This window comes from Tachyglossus aculeatus, chromosome 2, assembly GCF_015852505.1.
Source record: "Tachyglossus aculeatus isolate mTacAcu1 chromosome 2, mTacAcu1.pri, whole genome shotgun sequence".
NCBI lineage: Eukaryota > Metazoa > Chordata > Mammalia > Monotremata > Tachyglossidae > Tachyglossus > Tachyglossus aculeatus.
In genome coordinates this window covers 51,440,033-51,463,942 of record NC_052067.1, presented here as the reverse complement: position 1 = coordinate 51,463,942, position 23,910 = coordinate 51,440,033, and the positions used below count along the sequence as shown (strand labels likewise).

Here is a 23,910-nt window from a genome sequence, read left to right as displayed (position 1 = left end):
CCAACTGCAATCCTTCTGGTAGTGTATCCATAGAGTTTCCTTGGTAAAGAAATACGGACGTGGTTTACCATTGCCTCCTTCCGCACAGTAAACTTGAGTCTCCACCCTCGACTCTCTCCCGTGCCGCTGCTGCCTAGCATGGGTGAGTTTTGACTTGTAGAAGACTGCCTGCCTCTCAATAGCCATTACCCAAGCTAGGAATGGAATGGATATGCCTCTGCTTGACTCCCCCTCCCACAGTCGGGACTGGTAGAGTACTGGAAACTCTCCAGGTGCGACCCTGAGAGGGGGAAGTACATATGATATACATATGATAGCATACATATGATAACGCTTAATAAATAAATAAATAAATGCCATTATTATTATTATTAATAGGATGGCAGATTATGTACAAAAGTCAATCAACCTATCATCTATCAAGGCAGCATGGCCTAGGGGAAGGAACACAGTAACAGGAGTCAGGAAACCTGGATTCTAGCCCCAGTTCCACTACTGGCCTACTGTGTGATGTTGGGCAAGTTACTTAACTTGAGTGAGCCCCATGTGGGGCAGGGACTGTACTTGATCTGTTATCCTTGTATCTACCCCAGCATACTCTATTATTATCATTAATAGATAATATCTTTCTATAATCTAATGATAATCATTAATTATCATTAAATGCCATGATAAATAAATCAAACATATTTACTGAGCACCTTTAGTGGGCAGAGTTCTATTCTAAGCACCTGGCCTACTGTGCGACGCTGGGCAAGTTACTTAACTTGAGTGAGCCTCATGTGGGACAGGGACTGTACTTGATCTGTTATCCTTGTATCTACCCCAGCATACTCTATTATCATTAATAGATAATATCTATCATCTAATGATAATCATTAATTATCATTAAATGCCATGATAAATAAATCAAACATATTTACTGAGCACCTTCAGTGGGCAGAGTTCTGTTCTAAGCATTTGGGAGAATGCAACATAATTAGTAGTCATGATCCCTGCCTTCAAGGGGATGATAATCTAGTGGCAGAGACAGACACTAAAATAAACTGCAGGTAGGATGAATCAATAGAGCATAAGAGGAGGAATGTCAATCAATCAACTGATCATATTATTGAGCATTTACTGTGTGCTTGGGAGAGGACAACAGAACAGAGTTGGTAGACACATTCAGTCAGTCAATCCTATTTATTGAGTGCTTATGGTGTTTGGAGCACTGAACTAAGTGCTTGGAAGAACTCAATTTAACAATATAATAGACGCGGGAGTGGAAAGTAAATATTCAAGTGCTTATGGGACATGGAACTGCTGAAGGGACAATTAAGGGGATACAGGATGGGGTGATGAACTATTATTCTGGTAAAGCCTCCTGGAAGGGATCTGATTTCAAAATGGTTTTGAAAAGAACTGTGGTCTGTTGGATATGAAGTGGGAGGAAGTTCTGGGCAGGAGAGAGCAAGGAGTTTACCGTGGCAGGAGCGAGGCCCAGTGAGTTGGTTGGCACAAGAGGAATGAAGTGTGCGGGCAGAGGTGTAGTAGGATGAAGTAGTAGATAGGCAAAACAGAGAAAGCTGATCGATTGTCTGTAAGTCATGTCAGGGGTCAAGAAAATGATAATAACAATTATGGTACTTGTTGAGCAGTTATTGGGAAGCAGCATTCTAAACTGTGAGCCCGTTGTTGGGTAGGGACCAGCTCTATATGTTGCCACCTTGTACTTCCCAAGCGCTTAGTAGAGTGCTTTGCACACAGTAAAGCGCTCAATAAATACGACTGAATGAATGAAAGAATAGTGGCAAGAGCATAGGCTTGGGAGTCAGAGGACATGGGTTCTAAATCCTGTCTCTGCTACTTGTCTGCTGGGTGACCTTGGACAAGTCACTTAACTTCTCTGTGCCTCTATCACCTCATCTGTAAAATGGGGATAAAGACTGTGAGCCCCATGTGGAGCAGGGACTGTGTCCAACCTGCTTACCTTGTATCTACCCCAGTGCTCAGAACACTGTTCAGCACATAGTAAACACTTAACAAATACTATTATTATTATTACTTACATGCCAAGCATAGTTCTAAGCAAACGGGTAGCCACAAGTCAATCAGGTTGGACACAGTCCCTTTCCCAGATGAGGTTCACAGTCTTAATCCTCATTTTACAGATGGGGGAACTGAGGCCCAGAAAAGTTAAGTAACCCACCCAAGTTCACAAAGCACACATGAGGCAGAGCCAGGATTAGAACCCAGGTCCTTCTGAGTCCCAGGCCCATGCTCTATCCCCTAAACCATGTTGCTTCTCATGTCTTTCAAGGGAAGTCATCACCTTCGAGTCAGCCATCGGATCAGGAGTTTCTGCCTGATGCAAGGAGGAATGAGAAAACATGGGAGGTTTCTCAGGCATGAAGAGAATGACATTTTAGATAAAATGATCTGGTGCTTAACAAATGCCATTTTAAAAAATTCAGTATTTGGCAGCAGGACTGAATATGGGGGTTAAAAGAGAGGGAGGTCACAAGGATAATGGCAAGATTGTCGGCTTCAGAGATGGAGAGGATAGTGGACCTGTCAACTGTTGGAAAGGTTAGGTGAAGTCAACTAATCAATTCATGGCATTTATCGAGCACTTATTGTGTGCACAGTACAGTACTAAACACTTGGGAACTCCTCACTATTGGCTTCAAAGCTCTGCATCACCTTGCCCCTTCTTACCTCACCTCCCTTCTCTCCTTCTACACCCCAGCCGACACACTCTTCTCCTCTGGTACTCACCTTCCCACTGTGGAATCCTGGCCCACAGCCTACCTTTTTTTTTTAATAATGGTATTTATTAAGCGCTTACTATGTGCAAAGCACTGTTCTAAGCGCTGGGAAGGATACAAGTTGATCAGGCTGTCCCACCAGTTTTAATCCCCATTTTACGGATGAGGTAACAGGCACAGAGAAGTTAAGTGTCTTGCCCAGAGTCACACAGCTGACAAGCGGCAGAGCAGGGACTTGAACCCATGACCTCTGACTCCAAAGCCCGTGCTCTTTTCACTGAGCCATGCTTCTACCTCTGGCCTGGAACACTCTACCTCCTCACATCAGCCACAATTACTCTTCCCCCCTTCAAAGCCCTATTGAAGGCACACCTCCTCCAAGAGGCCTTCCCAGACCAAGCCCCCCTTTTCCTTAGCTCCCCGTCCCTTCCACGTCACCTCTACTTGCTCCCTTTGCTATCCTCCCCTTCCCCTCCCCACATTACTTATGCATATATCTATAATTCTATTTATTTACATCGATGCCTGTTTACTTATTTTGATTGTGTATATACCTGTAATTCTATTTATTTAATACTGATGCCTGTTTACTTGTTTTGATGTCTGTCTTCCCCCTTCTAGACTGTAAGCCCGATGTGGGCAGGAATGGCCTCTATCGCTGAATTGTACTTTCCAAACACTTAGTACAGTGCTCTGCACACAGTAAACCCTCAGTAAATACCATTGGGGAATTGGGAATGAATTGGGAAAGTATAAAAGAGTTGGTAGATATGATCCCTGTACATAGGGAGCTTACAATCAAGGATTTGGAAGGGAAGGGAAGTTTTGGACATACTGAGTTTGAGGTGAATGTGGGCTAGAGATGTCCTAGGGGTAGGAGGAAATGAGAGAATGCAGAGAAGGAAAGAGGTCAGAGGAAAGGTGGTAGATTTGGGAGTCATCCACAGAGAGGTGATAGTTGAAGCCATGAGAGAGCATGAGCTCCCCAAGGAGTTGCAAGATGAGGAGAGAAGATCCAGAACAGAGCTTTGAGGTGCCCTCCCGACCTGAGATGCTCCCTCCTAATTTTATGAAATCCCTTCAAACTATTCCATTTCTCACAGCCATCTCATTTGCATGAGTCACAGGCCTTTAGGCCTTCCCTCAGCTCTCTCCCCACCTAATATTCACACTGAGTTAGATGGCACAAACTTTCTGCCCTTCCATGTATCAGCTGGGGAAACTGAGGTCTGAAGAATTCTGGGGTGGGCCGAAGATCATTCAGTAGGTCAGTAGCAATTTCAGGCAGAGAAACCAGGTCTCCCGGGCCCTTTCTACTGGTCTTTTCGAATATTCATTCATTCATTCAATCGTATTTATTGAGTGCTTACTGTGTGCAGAGCACTGAACTAAGTGCTTGGAAGGTACAAGTCGGCAACATATAGAGACGGTCCCTACCCAACGACGGGCTCACAGTCGAGAAGGGGGAGACAGACAACAAAACAAATAATAATAATAATGGCATTTGTTAAGTGTTTACTATGTGCGAAGCACTGTTCTAAGTGCTGGGGGGATACAAGGTGATCAGGTTGTCCCAAATGGGTCTCACAGCCTTAATTCCCATTTTACAGATGAGGGAACTGAGGCTCAGAGAAGTTAAGTGACTTGCCCAAGGTCACACAGCAGATGTGGCGGAGTCAGGATTAGAACCCACAACCTCTGACTCCCAAACTCAGGCTCTTTCCACTGAGCCACGCTGCTTCTCCACAAAACATGTAGACAGGTGACAAAATCGTCAGAACAAATAGAATTGAAGCTATATGCACATCATTAACAAAGTAAATAGAATAGAAAATATGTACAAGTAAAACAAATAAGAGTAGCAAATCTGAACAAATATATACAAGTGCTGTGGAGAGGGGAAGGAGGTAGGGCGGGGGGGGATGGGGAGGAGGAGAGGAAAAGGGGGGCTCAGTCTGGGAAGGCCTCCTGGAGGAGGTGAGCTCTCAGTAGGGCTTTGAAGGGAGGGAGAGAGCTAGCTTGGTGGATGTGTGGAGGGAGGGTATTCCAGGCTAGGGGAAGGACGTGGGCAAGGGGTTGATGGTGGGACAGGCAAGAACGAGGTACAGTGAGGAGGTTAGTGGCAGAGGAGCGGAGGTGCAGGCTGGGCTGTAGAAGGAGAGAAGGGAGGTGAGGTAGGAGGGGGCGAGGTGATGGAGAGCCTTGAAGCCGAGAGGGAGGAGATTTTGCTTGATTCGTAGGTTGACAGGCAGCCACTGGAGATTTTTGAGGAGGGGAGTAACATGCCCAGAGCGTTTCTGCACAAAGATAATCCAGGCAGCAGAGTGAAGTACAGACCGAAGTGCGGAGAGACAGGAGGATGGGAGATCTGAGAGGAGGCTGATGCAATAATCCAGTCAGGATAGGATGAGAGATTGAACCAGCAAGGTAGTGGTTTGGATGGAGAGGAAAGGGTGGATCTTGGTGATGTTGTGGAGAATACTCCTACAGGATTCTTATGAAGAAAGAAAGCATTGTCCAACAGGCTCAAGAAGGCCTTGAAGCAGTGTTGGGTCAGGATGGAGATCGGGGATTTATCCAGTCCACAGAATATGTATTTCAGATAAGTTCAAGAGGAATGAACATGTTAAGGCCTAATGCTCAAATTCAATCCACACCATCATCTATAGGCAATTAAAGTTCTAATGAGCATGGTTGCTTCACTGTGGACATTTTACAATTATCAGACCATTAGACTGATGTATTAACCAACAACCTTTAATAAACCTGTCCTCTCCTTCCCCTCACCCCAGCCCCTGAAACACAGAAAACCCCAACCCAAATCCAGGTCAGGGAAACCAAGGAGGCCCTGGGAACTGATTATGGAATTGGCCTGGGAAATTCCGAGTTTTCTGGCAGTCTACACTGAAAGTGATATTTTTTACACCTTCCACACAGAGGAAATCAAGCTAAAATGAGAGGCAAACCTTTCTCATTTTCCAGGACTTTGCTACCCTTTCAGCAGTTGTGTCTTGACTTCTCTTCCAGCTGTTTCTCCATTTCAAACCCTCTGCCATACAACGTCTTAGTCTGGGGTTTGGATAGGGCAGTGGTATTTTCTTTTTAATTTCCCTCTTCTTGTGTTCCAGTGCCCCTTACCATTTCCATCTTAATGATGAACAGATTCCATTTGGCTTCGTTTATTTAGATGTTACTATTTCGAGCCACTTTCAATTACTGCATGACATTCAACTCTGGATGCATTCTTGGGGCTTTTCCTTGCAATTAAATGCTTCCAGAAACAGAATTTCTGCAAATGGGTTTACCCCAGCTGACTCAGAACTGAACACTCTTCCAAAGAGATTTTACAGGGGAAAAAAAATCACTGGCTCGAAACTCTGCTGGGTTTTGAGTGAGATTTGATTCTCATTTCGTTTCCCTTTTCACAGCTATGATACCTTAGAATTCCCACTCCCGCAGCCCCATTGTCCGCTGACTGCCTGCACCTCTGGAATTCATTTTTTTTTCTCTTTTTTCTCCCATTCTTCCCAAGGAATCCCAGTCTATCATCCCCCAGGCTATACTCTGACCCACCTCTTTGCCGTGGCCAGCTGGAACGGGTAAGGACTTAATTCATGCCCTCATTTAAAACGTTTTCCGTTTTGTGCTTTCTCTACGGAAAATGTTACCTACCCTCCATGAAGAGGGCTTGAGAGGAGGAAAAGCTTTTGGTTGTGAAATAGGTTGAGCTGTTCAAATGTCAGGGAGTGAGTAAAGGATTGCCCTGGAGCAGCCTCATGAAAAAGGTCAGAGGCAAGCCTCACCCTCCCTGGGCATCAGAGAGGGTTTTCCAAGGATGACAATTTGGTTTGCTCAAAGTTCATGAACAGGAAGAAGCTTTATCTGGATGAAAGACGCTCTCCAGGAGAGATGCACATATTCTCCCGCACCTGAAAATACCGTTGCCCAGGCAGATGAGGAAGGATATTTCTCCCAAATGTTTTTTCTAGGGTCTCTGAAAGCCATGTTCATTTTTCAGCCTTCAATTTCTCCTGCTGTTAGTACCCCTTTCAGAAAATGCTAAAGTAAGCGCTCAATAAATATGATTGATTGGACCCTTTGTCTCAGGGCACACTGGGAAAATGTCCCCCCCTTCACTCTGACCTTTTTGGTTTTCTATTGGTGCCTTACTACAGCCACAGGAATGTTCTCTTCTGTTCTTTCCTTTTCCTCAAGGGACACAGTTAGGCCCCAGAATTGATGATCAATTACCCAGATATCGTACTCTCCCGAGTGCCTAGTACAGTGCTCTGCACACAATAAGCACTCAATAAATACGACAATGATTGAACGAAGTTCATCTTGCTGGCTCAGAGCAATCAGCAATGTCCAATGACGTGATGACTCTAGGATTGCAATATTTTCCTACCATCAATACAAGCAGTAGGACAGGAGGTCTGACAACTCATAGTCAGTGGACGATCACTGAGGCAGGGCTCAGAGCAACACAGGTCGTGTGAGGAGAATGGACGGCAGCAGCTACTGAATGCTGAACCCCAAAAGGGGGAAGGAGGGCTGAATAAATCTTTTTAAGAAACCAGTGAGGCCCACAGTCAAACCTTCAACGTAGCCCTGGGCTGTTTGGAGACATATTCAGAGTGGGATTGCTCTCCTTGAACAAAGGATACAGGGAGGTAGGAAGTCTGGAGGAAAGGGTGGAGATGGCTCAAGAACAGAGAGTGGGCCCATTTGGGACAAAACCTATCAGAGCAGAAAGGAGCTACACTCCGAGACATCCAGTGGTCCAGGCTATGTTGGTCCAGCATAGATCAGTTCATTCACACTCCCACACATGGATAGGATCTTACAGTTGTTAATGTTATCTTCCATTGTGAATCCACAAATTAAATCAACCATAGTTATTAAGTCCTTACTATGTGCAGAGCACCGTGCACTTGGGAAAATACACTATAATAGAGTATATTAGCGAGCTTAGAGTCTACAGGGGAGACAGATATTAAAACAAATTACGGATATGTACGTACATTCTGTCACTCCTATGAATCAATGCCTTATCGTGGCAGGAGAGTTTGCATACACTGATGAAGTTTAGAGTTACTCCATATAGGGCTACCCATAACAGAAAGGTCTAAGCTGAAGCATCAGCTAATCTGATGCTAATCATAATCTGCGATGGGAAGCAGAGGCGTAGGGAAGAGTCAAAGGCGGATAATCAAGTGATCAAAACATTGATTAAAGACAACAGCAGGGACTCAAGTCTTTTACTGTGTGGAAGAATGCAGTGGTAAATCAGTTCCACCTCTTTACCGAGAAAACTTTATGGTTACTCATACCAGAATGACCACATGACTGAATATGGGATGTTCTGAATAGGGCGTGTCCACGGAGTCACCATGGGTCGGAAACGACTCGACGGCATTTTAAGAGACGTAAGTTCTGGGGGGCTGGACGTGGGGAAATAAAAGGTGCAAATCTAAGCTCAAAGATGGTGTAGGACAAACAGGGAGTAGGGGAGATGAAGGCTTAGTCAGGAAAGGCCTAATTCCAATTACGTAGATAGATAGAGGTAGATAGATGTAGTTGTGACCAGAGAACTGGTTTTCCATTGAAGCTTGGAGGAAAAGTATCTGAAGAACTAAGACATATAGGACTGAACTGTGGATGCCTGGGAAATCCCCCACATTCTAGAGATGTACTAGCTAGGGATCAAAATTGGATTCCAAATCCCTAAATATAAGGAATCGCCTTCAATTCTCCCAACTAATGGCTCATCATCCAGTCTTTCCCTCCTACTTAGAGTGTGAGCCCCATGTGGGACAGGGACTGCATCTTCCCCAACTTGGCTAAATTTATTTATTTATACATATTTATTCTATTTATTTTATTTGGTTTATATGTTTTGTTTTGTTGTCTGTCTCCCCCTTCTAGACTGTGAGCCCACTGTTGGGTAGGGACCACCTCTGTATGTTGCTAACTTGTACTTCCCAAGTGCTTAGTACAGTGCTCTGTACACAGTAAGTGCTCAATAAATATGATTGAATGAGTGAATGAATGGTACAGTGCTTGGCACATACCAAATACCACAATTATTACTACAACTGCAAAAGTTTCACCCGCTGGGGAGTTTGGAGTCATGAATCCTCAACAAATTCAGCATTAACCACCTGAATGGCTTCCACTTCAAGGTTTAGCGATGCGGGCCAATGTTGATACAACTATTGTCTGTCTCTTCTTGCTGCATAAGCATAGCTTGTAGCACACAGTGACTTCAAGCATTCATTCTCACTCTGTAAAATAAAACCTGCTTAATTATGTGAAAATGATCCTGGCTAAAAACCTTCCTTTTCAGACTTAAACCACGAAGGATGTAAAAGCCTGGCGTTTGGAAAGGTTTACTTGTGTTGCTCGTTAGCATTTTGAAAAATAAGTCACAACTAACATCCCAAGAGTAATAGTAAGGGAAGACGGTGTAGTAAAGAGCACTGGTCTGGGTGCCATAAGGACCTGGGTTCAAGTTTGAGCTCTGCCAGCACTCTTTCTGTGAGGTCTTGGGCAAGTAACTTAACCTCTCTGAAACTTGGTTTCCCCACCTGAAAAATAGGGGCAAAAACACCTCACACAGTTGTAAGTGCAAAAATAAGAAGCTATGTTAATGCTTTGGGAATAAAAGCCTTATTATCATTACATACATTGAATGATCGTTTTGATTTATTACTCAAGCTTTGTGTTTCTGGAGGTGGTTGCTTAAGCCCCTTATTATCACACAAAGGTACAGGCTTATGTGATGTCCTCATCTGCCTCATGAGAAGCAGTGTGGCTCAGTGGAAAGAGCATGGGCTTTGGAGTCAGAGGTCATGGGTTCAAATCCCGGCTCCACCAACTGTCAGTTGTATGACTTTGGGCAAGTCACTTAACTTCTCTGTGCCTCAGTTACCTCATCTGTAAAATGGGGATTAAAACTGCGAGCTCCCTGTGGGACAACCTGATCACCTTGTAATCTCCCCAGTGCTTAGAACAGTGCTTTGCACATAGTAAGCACTTAATACCATTATTATTATTATTATTATTATTATTATTATCTGCCCCTCCTCTAGCTATTCCCTGCAAGAAGGAGTTTTCCATTTTCTAAATGGGTGATTCAAGAAAATGGGGTCCAGGGAAACATGTCTCTAGATAGAGTTCCCTCCTTTTTAAAACCCTCAGCACCAGACAAGCACTAGACTGTGAGCCTGCTGTTGAGTAGGGAGTAGGGACCGTCTCTTTATGTTGCCAACTTGTATTTCCCAAGCGCTTAGTACAGTGCTCTGCACACAGTAAAGCACTCAATAAATATGATTGAATGAATGAAAAGCACTAGAATAGTCCAGCCTGTAGAAATTAGAAATCATCTCAATGGCTCAATGGCAAGTCAAGTGGAAAGGCTACATGTGTGCTCAAATCCCTTCATTTTCCGATCTTTAGGATCATTTTTTTTTCCAAGTTGGTGTCTATTTCTAGGTGACCTTTGTGTTCAGAGGTGACGTTGCTGATGGTGAGATCCTATCCACAAGTGCAAATGTGACTGGAAAGGTCACTGGTTGGCCCACAGTCCTTTGCGCATTGTTGGCATTTAAAGATAGCTTCTTGTTGCCTGGCCACAGGCAGGCTGCACGTGGGCCAAGGAGACCGCACTCCCCCACTCGGGCCTTTCTCTCTTTTCCCTTGAGTTAGGTTGAGCCACTCCTAGCAGGAGAGGGATGAAATATTCCCTGATCCTTCCAGGGAAAACCTCCCAGTCCCTGGCATCCATCTAAAGCCAACTCAAAACCAGGGGCCAGTGTGAACAAATCTGCGTCGGACCTTTTTATGTCCACTCCCAAGAGCTTGGGAGAAGCAAAAATGATTCCTGCCCTCAATCAATCAATGGTATTTTTAAAGTGCTTACTCTGTGCAGCGTACTGTACTAAGCATTTGGGAGAATACAACAGAGTTGACAGACACTTTCCCTGCTCACAACAAACTTACATTCTAGGTTGGGGGACTGACACTAAAATAAGTTTCAGAGAGGTGGAAAGGCAGACATGCGGATGAATAAGTCCTTAAATATTAGCAATGTAAAGCAAAGATCAATTGATGGTATTTACAGTGCACCTACTGCATGCAGTGCACTGTACTAAGCGCTTGGGAAGTACAATATGGCAGAGTGGTAGATAGGTTCCCTGCCCACATGGTACCAAAGGGCTACGAATGGTTGAATGGAAAAGGTGGTCTCTGATTTCAGCTCATTAGTTTGCCCAGGGCGAGAGGATTTTATCCCGATTCCCAATAAAAATGGTGATTCAAATGCAGGCAAGTCCCCTGAGATCCTGGAGCCAAGGGCTCCCAATTACCTCAATCTGTTTTTGATGCCGGTGCTTCATTTCCCAAAGGGCTCATTTTATTTTTCGGTCTCAGCTGCTTATCAAGGTTAAATCTGGACCTGGGCATGGATATGGATATCCATGGGAACGGTAAGAAATAAGCTCTTCTTGCTGTTACTGGGAACAATTTAGGATGAAATATTTTCTTCAGTGATTGCCAACTTTCTGCATGGAGTGAGGGGATGGGGTGGTAAAACCTCTCTCTCATTGCACTGTAACAGACTATAAAACATTTGCAGACCCTCACCACCGACTGGAAACTTCCCTCCCAGCAAACATTTGAGGACACCACTCTCTAATAGAATTAAAAAACAAAAGGAAGACAAAAGAAAATTGCAGGAGCTTGGCTTTCAAAGCTGGCTGACCTTTCCCCTGAACATGCCGGTCTGTGCTACAGAGCCAGGCTCTTTCGCCTGCTAAGATTTAGGCAGCTGAACAGATCGCATAACGCTGCTTAGCTGGCCCAGCCAAACAACAACCTCCTGAGCTTCTCATCTCCTCCTTGACCACTCCTGCTGACATAGCCCTGAAAATCTGTATTGGTCATTGCTTAAGACCTTTCGCCCGCGCGTTGGTAGCTATCCTTGCTGAATATTACATTTTCAGCCATAAGTGAGCACTTTAAAAACAAACCAGGGGATTTCCAGTATCTGGGGCGGTTAGTAAGTCAATCTGAAAAGCATGATCTAAGTAATCCAGACACCTGAGGAGCACTAAAACCCCACCCGCTCTGGCCTGGAAATGTTCTTGGGGCTCATCCAGAAAGAACCTGGAAAGGAGCCTCCTCCCCTCAATCAGACTTTCCCCACAACACCCAGTTTTTGGTGTGACTAGATTTGGTCTCCACACAAATGCAGCTCACAAATGTGTTCCCATTAAGCTGTGGTTGGGTGATTTGGCCCACACGGTTGGAAGGGAAAGACAGAATGATCCCTGGAATTCCTACCCACCTTTATGATTCTCTGAGTGCACACCTTGTCCAGACAGTGGAAGACGTAGACAGAGACACTGGCTGGTTTTGACCTGAACAGACAGGGCCTGGTGCAGAGATACGACCATGACCCTTCACCGAGACCCTCCCCCAACTCTCCCGTTGACCCTTTCCTCTTTCTACTCCTCACTCTAAGTGACAACGAAGGACAGGAAAATAGATATCAGCCTTTTTCCTATTCCCTATATCAGCCTATAGAGAGCAGACTATTCCCAAGGAGCTTCAAACCCTAAGAGTTCGACAGGGCCACCAGATTGGATAATAGCCCTCAAAGAGCCCTCTAGACTGTAAGTTTATTGTGGGCAGGGAATTTGCCTAACAACTCTGCTATACCGTATTCCCCCCGGCACTTCATACAACGATATACACATAGTAAATGCTCAATCCATACGAATGATTGAAACAAATCCTAATTCTCACATGCTTTGGTCCTCCCAGCAGTGAATCAATCAATGGTATTATTGAGTTCTTCCTGTGTGCAGAACACTGTACTAAGCAGGTGTCAGCAAACAGTGAGCAGACAGCTTCCCAGATTTCCTGACCAACCACTTTGTGGTCAATGCTTTCTCTTTGCAAATCAGAGGAGGAAAGGTCACTCTCTCTCTGATTAGTTTGCTGTGATTACTTTTGGCAGCTGGTCAAATAATCCTTTTGGAGAAGAAAACTAAAGATTTTTCTGGGATGCTCATTAAGAGCTACCAGAAATTCTGGCCAACTTTTCCCAGAGCACTGTCAAACATTTTTATCCTCTGATAGAAGCTTATGTTAAATTTACAATTAGGTCATTACTAAACAGGGTCTTGCCTCACTATGAAGAAACCTCCTTGGTCTTAGGAGAATCTCCCTGTGGGCTGTTTGTGTTTTCTGGCACACACCCTGTGCCCTTTCGTTTACTGGATTTTGTTATTGAAGACAGCTGTGTCTATTGTTTATGAATATTATAGATGCTGCAAAACTAATAAGAAAGCCAAAAAGCCTCATGGGTCCCTTCCTTCTCCTTTCCTTGAACTTAGAGCTGCAAAAAAACACTTTTTCCCCAAGTGTTACAAATAGCCTTTCCTGTCATCTGCCCATCACAGTCAGAAAAGCAGATTTTCAAGGACAGTGAAGGTAACTGAAAAAACAATATGACTACCCAAATGACTCTTTAGAAACTGACAAAAATATTCAAAGAAAGATTTACCAGGACCCACAAATTTTTTTTAATGGTATTTACGTTAAGGTTCTAATCCCAGCTCTGCTACTCGTCTGCTGGGCGAGCTTATTTAACTTCTCTGAGCCTCAGTTACCTCATCTGTAAAATGGGGACTAACACCGTGAGCTCCATGTGGAACATGGACTGTTTCTAACCTGATTAGCTTGCATTTACCTCGATCCTTAGTACTGGGCCCAGCACATAGAAAGCGCTTAACCAACACCATTTAAAAATAACAAAACACTTTACTATGTTACTAAGTGCTGGGGTAGATACAAAATAATCAGGGTGGACCCAGTCCATGTACTGCATGGTGCTCACAGTCAATCTCCACTCTACAGATGAGGGAACTGAGACTCAGAGACGCTAAGTGACTTGCCCAAAGTCACAGAGCAGACAAGTGGCAGGGCCAGTTTTAGAACCCACTTCCTCCAGACTCCTAGGCCCATGCTCTATCCATCAGGTCACGCTGCTTTTCAATGTCATGTGGTATTTTGAACAAGTAATTCCACTGCCCAAGAGAACCTTTCCACGCCTAACTTAGGGCTACTTGATCACTGATCCAGAACGGGTGTCAGTTGCAAAAAACAAAGTCATTTTTAACACAGTCAAATGAAAAATTGATGCTAATTTGGTTCTGTGTTCTGTCATCTGCTTAAAAGGACAAGAACCATTTTAGCTTTTTTCTTTAGAAAAGTTATCTTGGAGGTTGACTCACCATTTTAGGCAAAGATATCTGATTCCTGGTATAGGTCTAAAACCTTAGCATCTGGAATATTTTGAAAATATAAGAGGATCAGTCAAACCAAATTTCTAGTTCCATTGCACGCACACACGCACACACATCCATACGTGTATGTAAGAGAAAGAGACAAAAAGAGAAAAGTTAATGAAATATAATTGGGGTATTTGCTAAGCATCAATACATGCCAAGTACTGTATTCAGAGTAGATACAAGATAATCAAGTCACCCCCTCTCAGGGTCGCACCTGGAGATTTTCCAGAACTCTACCAGTCTCGAATATGGGAGGGAGAGTCAAGCAGAGGCCTACCCATTCCATTCCTAGCCTGGCCAGTGGCTAGCAAGTGGAAGACAATCTGCTGTAAGTCAAAACTTTGCTGGGCAGCAGCAGCATGAGAGAGACTCAACGGTGGAGACTTAGGTTTATTGCGTGGAAGGTGGCAATGGTAAGCCTCGTCCATACTTTTAACAAGAAAACTCTGTGACTATACCACCAGAACGATTGCTGATGGAGGTGGGGCACTCTGGGAGAGGTGTGTCCATGGCGTCGCTATGGGTCAGACATGACTAGACAGCATAAGACAACAGCTCTCCAAAGCGCTTAGTACAGTGCTCTGCACACAGTAAGCACTCAATAAATACGATTGAATGAACAAGTGAATATATGAACTTGGGAGAGAGTGCCAGTCAGTCATATTTAGTGAGCTTACTGTGTAGTAATAATAATAATCATAGTAATAATGGTATATGTTAAGTTTTTACTATGCCAGGCACTTTACTAGTTGCTGGGGTGGATACAAGCAAATCAGGTTGGACACAGTCCACGTCCCACATGGGGCTCACAGTCTTAATCCCCATTTTATAGATGAGGTAACGGAGGCACAGGGAAGTTAGGTGACTTGCCCAAGGCCACACAGCAGAGAATTGGCAGAGCCAAGATTAGAACCCATGACCTTCTGACTCTCATGCCTGTGCTCTATCCACTACACTGTATACAGGAGAAGCTGCGTGGCTCAGTGGAAAGAGCCCAGGCTTTGGAGTCAGAGGTCAGGGGTTCAAATCCTGGCTGTCAACTGTGTGACTTTGGGCAACTCACTTAACTTCTCTGTGCCTCGGTTACCTCATCTGTAAAATGGGGATTAAGACTGCGAGCCCCCCATGAGACAACCTGATCACCTTGTAACCTCCCCAGCACTTAGAACAGTGCTTTGCACATAGTAAGTGCTTAGTAAATGCCATTATTATTATTATTATTATTATTATAGAGTATTGTACTAAGTATGTGGGAGAGTACAATTAAACAGTATAGCAGTCACATCCCCAGTCCACAACCAGCTTAAAAGGTTCTGTTGCCAGAGGAAACAATTATTGTGGCAGACCAAACTATTGCTTGAAAAGTCAACCCAAGTAGAATGAGGAGCTGAAAGAAATCTTCAGGGAGGAAGGAAGTTCCCTAGCATCAGTGGTTTGGAAGCCACTCAGTGGGGTTGCCTATGGACTCATCACCATCACCGCGTCCCGCAACCATCTCCTGAGCACCTGCTATGTGCCAAACTCTGGATTGGGAGACGTGAAGGGACACAGAGGAAGAATAAGACATGGCTTCAGCCCCTTGTAGACCAAATCCTAGGGCTTGAAGTAAACAGGAAGGGGGTGGAACCTGATTTCCTTGCCCCACCTGGGGTTCCATCTAAGTAGGAGGGAGAACAGGGATTGAATCCCCTTCTTTAGGGTTGAGGAAATTGAGGCCCAGAGGAGTTAACTGACATGCCCAAAATCACACAGCAGGCAAGTGGCAGAGCTGAGATTCAAACCCATCTTCCGCTGACTCCCTAATCCAGCTCTTTCCCCCAACTCCCTAATCCAGCTATTTCCCCCGGCCGAACCAAACTACTGGAGGTCGGGGGTCTGGGGGAAAGCACAGGCACTGAGTTGGGAGTTGCAGACAGTCCCGCTCCAAGAATGGCAATTCCCAGGCTTCCTCTACTTTCCTGGCTCTCAGCACCACCACTCTGCTGATGTGACCATTCTGAGCCCTTCGAAATTGTCATTTCACCTACGAGAAACAGTTGTGATAATTGGTCCCAATCCATCTTCTCATGGTGCTCTGACTTGCTCTCTCCAAGCCCTTTCCCTGGTGATGGGATGACCTCCCCCCCACGCCCTTCAACACGACAAAGCTGCTCCTTAGGGTTCCTTGGTGGGTATGAGAGAGGTTGGCAACTGGGAAGGGGAGGAGAGTCCATCCACTAGGAGCCAAGAGTCCATCCCTCTGGAGCTCCTGGGTCTTCCTGTGGACATCTTGGAATACCCATCCATTCTTGGATGGAGGGGAAGGCTGGGAGAGGTGTGGGACATGTGCTCAAATTTAGCAATTAACCAGAATGTGGATAGAAAAGTAGCAGAAGCAATGGCACTACCTGAGTGCCCACTGGGGGTGAGTGCATGGTACAAGGACTTGGTAATTTACGACAGATGTCCCAAAAACATTCCTTGCCCACAAAGTGCTTTCACTCTAATGGGAATCCAGATTCCTTTTGCCTGACTGCTCTTCTCTGCAGTCTCATCTTTCTCCCTGCTTTCAGAGTGTCTCTACTTGGATGTACTTTATCTCTTTCCTCAGCTGCAATAATTTTGGTGTCTGTCTCCCCATCTGGACTGTAAGTTCCTCAAAGGCAGGGATCACATCTACGAAGGATTTAATACTATACTGTCTCAAAAAGTTAGTACAGTGCTCTGCAGACAGGGAGTACTCAGTGAATACCACCGACTGATTGGTTAGCACAGCTTGAGGTGGGTTTCTGTTGTATGACCGCAGAAATGGCAATCCTGCCAACAGAAGAGTCTCCTCAAGGGGTCCTATCCAAGGTAATTAGAGGAACTGTACCCTAACACGTCTCCAGAAATTTAGACAAAAGTTCCCTAAAGAGGAGGAAGTGATGGAGCATCTTTTTCCACCAAGGCCAAATCACCCCCAACTCTGCTGGAAAATTGCGGGAGACTTCCTCCAATGGGGCCTCACTACCACCCCCAGCTAATTCCCTCACAAGAGGGCAGCCCAAAGAACACAGCCTAGAATAGCAATGATCAAAGAGCTAGAATGAAACAAGGGAGATTCTAGCAATTAATGACCCGACTGGGTTCAGCTCCATTCTTCCATCCTTCCTGACTCAGAGCCTCAGTTCTCTACTCATCATCATCATCATCAATCGTATTTATTGAGTGCTTACTATGTGCAGAGCACTGTACTAAGCGCTTGGGAAGTACAAATTGGCAACATATAGAGACAGTCCCTACCCAACAGTGGGCTCACAGTCTAAAAGGGGGAGACAGAGAACAAAACCAAACATACTAACAAGATAAAATAAATAGAATAGATATGTACAAATAAAATAGAGTAAAAAAAAAGCAAGCACATAAGAGCTTAATAAATAAAATGATACTAATGGTAATAATGATAATAAGAATCATAATAATATTAATAAAGGGAGGGCTAGGCCTCCTGTCATTTCTCAGATATTTCCTTCTCTCTTCACTGAACTTCCAAGATCTCAGAGAAGATCAGGCTTTCAGTCCAGTTGAACAGAGGAGGGGCTTATTCATTCATTCATTCATTCAGTTGTATTTATTGAGCACTTACTGTGTGCAGAGCACTGTACTAAGTGCTTGAGAGCACAACAATAAATGGACACATTCCCTGGCCACAACAAGCTTACAGTCTAGAGGCATTCCCGGCTGAATCTGATTCCCCCATTTTAGTAGCCAAGAGCCACCGATCCCAGCCTGCCTGCCACCTGCCTACATTGTCCCTGTGTCAGAAACCCCCCAACCCCACCCCAAATCCCCACTCCCTCTGGGGTCTCCCCACAATCGTCTCCCCACTATCCCACAGCACAGCTCTACTACTCTCCGGAGAGGAAGCTCTGCATCTGCCACTCCATTCTCGGCTCTCAGCCACCACCCTGTCACATCCCCAAATGGCACCTGGCCATGCTCAAAAATCATCTTGAGATGCAGCTGGACCAGGGATCTGAGGATAATCAGAACTGGACCCTTGTAAGACCAGCCCTGGAAGTGTTTTTCTAACATCCTCTTCCCCGCCCTGCAAATCAAGCAGCGACTCATGCGACCCTACGGTGTGGAGAAGGTCCTTACTGCCCATTTGGTTTATAGGAAATGAAGAGAGGTTCCGGGCTAAGGGCCTGCACCCCTGAGAGAGCCATCAAGGCAGAATGGATGCTGAAATTTCAGCATCCAGAACCTGACCCATGCTAGAGGTGGGGAAACTTTGTACCCTCCCGCCAACGCGGAATATGAACCCTGTCCCCTCCAGCACCCAAACCGAGGGCCAAGAGAATGGTCCTGTATGTCAAAATGATGTGATCCCTTAGCAAATTCACCAGATTTCAGCCCTCTCCAACTTTAAATTCCTCCTCAAAATGCATCATCTCTAATAAATCGCCCCTGGCTCACTCTCAGTTCACTGAGTTGCATCAGTCTATTGGTCATCATTAGCACTTTTTATGCTATTTGTTAAGTGCTTATTGTGTTCCAGGTACTACGCTAAGCACTGGGATGGATACAAGCTATCAGGTTGGACACAGTCCATGTACTACATGGGGCTCACTGTCTGAATCCTTATTTTACAGATGAGATAAGTGAGGCACAGAGATGTTAAGTGATTTGCCCAAGCTCATATGGCAGGGTAGGGGAGCCGGGATTAGAACCCAGCTCCTTCAGACTCCCGGGGCCATGCTCTGGGAGTCAAGTCACAGACTCTCAGATCAATCAGTTGTATTTACCAATCATTTACTGTGCGCAGTTCACCGTACGATGCATTTGGGAGACTGCAATTAAAACAGGTTTGGTAAATATACTCTGTGCCCACAAATATCTTAAGTCTAGAGGGAAAGACAGATGGGAGCGGGAGTAGAAGAAATGAAGGCTTAGTCTGGGAAGGCGTCTTGGAGGAGACGTAATTTTAATAGGGATTTGAAGGTGTGAAGAGTGATTGTCCCTTGAATATGAAGGGGAAGGAAGCCTGAGAGCCTCAGTTGTCTCATCTGGTAAAATGGGGTTAAGGTATTTGCTATCTTCCTCTTTGTACAGGGACTTTATCTGAAGAAGAAACAGCATGACTTAGTGGAAAGAGCAAGGTCTTGGGAGTCAGAGGTCATGAGTTCTAATCCCAGCTCTGCCACTTATCAGCTTTGGGCAAGTCACTTACCTTCTCCATGCCTCAGGTATCTCATCTGTAAAATGGGGATTAAGATTGTGAGCCCCAGCTGAGACAACCTGATTACCTTGTATCTACCCCAACACTTAGAACAGTTCTTGGAACCTAGTAAGTGCTTAAAAAATACCATCATCATCATATTCTTATCTCCAAGTTACAAACAATGTGCTTAGCTCAGTGCTTGCCACATAAAATATCAAAACTATACAACAGTATGGAAGAGAGGAGCAGCACTGCCTAGTGGGCTGGGGGCCAGAAGGACCTGGGTTCTAATCCCAGCTCTGCAACTTGTTTGCTGTGTGACCTTGGGCAAATCACTCATCTTCTCTGGGCCTTCATTATCTCATTTGTAAAATGGGGATTAAGACTGTGAGCCCAATGAGGGAAAGGGACAGTGCTCAACCTGATTAGCTTGTATCTACCCCAAGCACTTAGTACAGTTCCTGGCACATAATAAGTGCTGAACAAATACCATAAGAAATTAAAAGAAAAACAAAAACAAGGAGAGATTCAGGGCAGTAATGTTCAGGATTTCATTGCCTTCCTTCCATAGCAGCTTTTATTTTTGTTATTATCATTATGTCTGTTAAGTTCACCCACGCTGGGCAGCAGCAGCTTGGGAGAGAGTCAAGGGTAGAGACTCGTTTTCTCCGTGGAAAGAGGCAATGGTAAACCACTTGCATATTTTTACCAAGAAAACTTTATGGATCTACTACCAGAATGATGGCAGATGGAGAATGGGGCATTCTGCGAGATGTGTCCATGATGTCACTAAGGGCTGGAAATGACAGAATAAGACAAGACAAATCGATTAAGTGCTTACTATGTGTCCAGCACTGTTCTAGGGGCTGGGGTAGATTCAAGTTAATCAGGTCAGAAACACTCCCTGACCCAGATGGGGCTTATAGTAAGTGGCGGGGAGAATAGGTGTTTCATTCTCATTGTACAGATGAGGAAACTGAGTCACAGAGAAGTTAAGTGTCTTGCACAAGGTCATTCAGGAAACAGTGCTCTGCACGCAGTAAGCGCTCAATAAATACGATTGAATGAATGAACGAAAGGGGTAGGGCCAGGATTAGAACCCAGGTTCTCTGACACTGAGGCCCATGTGCTCTTTGCATTAGGCCACACTACTTCTCCACAGGAGGTCTCTGTCCATCCTGGTCTCTCAGTCTGAGGCTCTGTTCTGGGTTCCACTCTCTCAGCTCTCTGTGTGGATGCCATCCTTTACCCAGCTCTTGCCATGACAGAGAAAGAGAGAGAGAGAAGAAAGAGAATGGACCATCAGCACTTAAAACAGTGCTTGGCACATAGTAAGCACTTAAAAAATACCATCATTATTATCAAAACCTAAACCCTACCAGGTTCTCCCAGAGTCCGGGCTCCACCTTCCACAAAAGCCTTTGGCTTTCAAGCCACCTCAAAAACCCAGGTCTCCTAGACGATTTTTTTTTCATGATATTTGTTAAACACTTATTATGTGTTGAGCACTGTTCGATGTGCTGGGGTAGATACATATTAATCAGGTCAAACACAGTCCCTGTCCCACAGTATGAGAGAGAAGAGGTACTGAATCCCCATTATGCAGGCGAAGAAATTGAGGCACAGTGAAGTTAATTGACTTGCATAAAGTGACAGGAGGAAAGTGGCAAAGCCAGGATTAGAACCCAGAAGCTGGGGAGAGACACAGTTCTATCTTTCATTCTGAGTGTAAATACGTATTTTCAATCATATTTATTGAGTGCTTACTGTGTGCAGAGCACTGTACTAAGCACTTGGCCTACGTGAATTTCAGCCTGCGATTCAGCAAGATCAGAGGTGTCCAGCTGGCTATCCCCAAAGGGGCTTGGGGGTTAATTAGCAGATGGGCAAGCTGCCATTCCTAACACTCTCAGTGAAACAGGAAAGTCAAAATAATAATAACAACAGTACTTGTTAAACGCTCACCAGAGCTGGATACAAGTTAATTAGATTGGACACAGTCCCTGTCCCACATGGGGCTCGCAGTCTTAATCCCCATTTTACAGATGAGAGAACTGAGGCCCAGAGAAGTTAAGTGACTTGCCCACGGTCACACTACAGACACATGGCAGAGCCGGAAATAGAAACCAGGTCCTTCTGACTTCTGACTAAAATCACTTAACTAACTCATGTTTTCCCACTACTCTACACCAACATCTATTTTCTCCCTGGTACGAGTGACACGCTCTAAAGCTTAATCAGGTTTTGGTTGTTCGTATAATTTTCATGACATACCCTTTGGAGGAAGACAAAACCAAAAACACTGGCCAGCCCCAAACTTTATACTTAACACTGCTTTGGGCTACAGAGCCCTCAAGTTCCAAATTGGTGAAACCACAGAGAACCAGCATAAGAAGTCATATCAGCTGAAGTTTCCCTGGATTCTCGTTAAGCAAAGCATCCCTAATTCACAGATGTGGTGAAAAAAAGGATGAAATTGTCCATCTGCTCTTTATTCCTCGCATGGAATATTTTTACAATGAGGTTGTTCTCTGCCCCTGAGGTATTTAAAGCACAAGATAATTTTGGGGTGTTCAGCTTGTCCTCTGAAGGACGGCAGCCACGTGGAAGAACAGGGTGGAAGGCAAGGGTCAACCACAAGTGGTTAAAATAATCCAGTTTATTCCCTAGTGAAATGAAAGCGCCATGAATATACGGGAGACACTGAAAGGAGATTGAAAATAAGAAGCAGTGTGGGCTAGTGGAAACAGCCTGGGGGTCAGAGAACCTGGGTTTTAATCTCGGCTCCGCCACTTTCTCTGCTGTGTGATTTTGGGTGAGTCGCTTAAACTTGTTTGTGCCTCAGTTCACTCATCTGTAAAATGGGGATTAAGACTGTGAGCCCGGTGCCCAGCCCTTAGAACAGTGCTCGGCACATAATAACTGCTTAACAAATACCATCATCATTATTATGTGGGACAGGGACCGTGTCCAACCCGATTTGCTTGTATCTGCCCCAGCGCTCAGATCAGTGCCTGGCACATCGTAAATGCTTAATACCATAATCATCATCATCATCACTGGTGTATGGGAATTCTCCTGGGCCGGGACAGACAGAGATGGGAGGAGGATGAAAGAATGGATGAGACATGGGAGGAAAATGGACGACACCAAGGTGCCAAGCAGTAGTATATGGAATGGTATATACTACCACTGAGAAGCAGTGTGGCCTACTGGACTGAGCACAGGTCTGGAAGCTGGGTTTTAATCCCAGCTCTGCACTTGTTGCTGTGTGACCTTGGGCAAGTCACTTCACTTCTCTGTGCCTCAGGTATCTCATCATGTAAAATGGGGATTAACACCATGTGGGACCTGAACTGTGTCCAACCTGATTGTCTTGTATCTTACCCCAGTTCTTAGAAAAGTGCCTGGCACACAAATGCTTAAATACCATCAAAAAATGGTAGGGTTAAGCCAAAAGACAATTTAACAAGCCAATGAAGTACAATTTCAAGCAGTGTGTTGTAGCAGTAGATTACTGGAAAAATGGTAGCAGACATACTAGGACCTGGCAAACAGTATACCAAGATGAAGAATTTAAAAAATAGAGACAGACTCTGCACTGGAAAAGATGAGAAATTCATTAGCACACCAAGGATCTATTCTATCAGGCATACAATAGTCATACATCTATCTTTTCATTCACACAGAGATGAATTTCAACATTTGTGGTATCTTCTTCTACTGTGAAAGACAACTATATAATTAGATCTACTAATTAGATTCTATCCATTCCTCTCTCTCTCTCTCTCTCTCTCTCTAAATATATATATATGATTGATTGCACCATCTTTGAAAAAAACATTATGTGCATAAGTATATATTTATTTACATGCATTCATATGCATATTATATAAATGTATGTGCATGTGTTTGTATACCCAGAGATATATAGAAAGAAAAGAGAGGTTGAGCTTTCCTTTATTCAGAGTTTGAATTGGAATCAGTAATTAAAACCTAGGGGTCCCCACTGTATACTTTGGAAATAAGTCAACTTCCATTTTTAACCAAGGTCTCAAAATTTCCTAATCCACAATTGTCAGCTGCCTGTTTTACAGCTGGTGGTGTTTTAGCATTTCACAAGGTTTTCCTCTTTTTTCTTCTGGTCACGTTAATTTGAGACCATATCTCCGGTTCTTCTTTTCCCAACTCTCACTGTTCTGTTAACCCGTGGTTAAGCCATGGTGCTGAAACGCTCTCAACTCCAAGTTGCTGTTTTGGTGAAAAACTGCTCATCAAATTTGCTAACCAGAGTGAATGTCGCTTGCTTTTTCATCAACCCTCCCCAGTAGTTATCGAGATAAATTTTCAGTGACTTGCCTGCAAATTCAAGACCAACTCAAAACTCCCAACAGCATAAATTTGCTTAGCTTTCTGAATCTTGAATGTAGGGCAAACCCTTTTCTGTTATTTATTTTTGAAGGTGAGGGGCAGGAGTAATGCAAGAAGGTAGAACTGAAATGACTAATATACCGCCAACACCCCCCCACAATTCAACATTGTTTACATGTAAAGACTGAGCGACCTGTATGTTCGAAAATCAAAATGGTTGTTCAGCGTTCTCAGTGGTGGCCCC

The 23,910-nt window shown here is 44.5% G+C and overlaps 1 protein-coding gene and 1 non-coding gene across 2 annotated transcripts in view; one reads left to right on the top strand and one right to left on the bottom strand.

The window, feature by feature from the left end:
- The window catches only part of BMPER (BMP binding endothelial regulator), a 223,944-nt gene that overhangs the window by 111,417 nt on the left and 88,617 nt on the right, over nt 1–23,910 (bottom strand). The window lies entirely within an intron of this gene.
- LOC119924731 lies at nt 14,307–14,444 on the top strand. The gene has a single exon (XR_005449427.1). It is a non-coding gene; the product is annotated as a small nucleolar RNA SNORA7 (small nucleolar RNA).